A 518-nucleotide genomic window follows, 5' to 3' on the forward strand; every position below is an offset into this window, starting at 1 on the left:
CCACTTCCTGGTTTCCCATCAACCCCGACCCCTCCTAACGACACAGTCGCTCTCAGTCAAAGTCCTAGCCCCACCTTTGGAAAGTGCCTGAGACTCTGTCCCTTCTTCAACAAGCACCACAAGATTTACAAGTCTAGACTTTGCCAACAGTGATAGATCAGTCTTTTTAAAAACCAACGTGTTTTATTTCAATTTTGTAGTAATGCTAGTTTGTATGGCAGAAACTGTGTTTCTCCCTCAGTGCTCGCTTTTGGCAAGCTGTCAATGTTACTGGATATTGTCTGTTGCAAGAGCTGGTTGTTGTAATAACAGAATGTTGTGTTGGATGTTGTAGTGATTGTCAGTATGTCAGAGTTGAGTGTGTGTTTTCCTTTGTCAATATGAACAGTTTATTTAAAAAACAAAACAAAAAAACAACTTCTATCAATATTGAAACTTGTATTGGGAGAAAAATTTTATTAATTTGAAATGTCCCTGTACTTTGCAATGTGGCTTATCTCTAAAACTCTGAGAGCAGG

Source organism: Borostomias antarcticus (assembly GCF_949987555.1).
Source record: "Borostomias antarcticus genome assembly, chromosome: 1".
NCBI classification, from domain to species: domain Eukaryota; kingdom Metazoa; phylum Chordata; class Actinopteri; order Stomiiformes; family Stomiidae; genus Borostomias; species Borostomias antarcticus.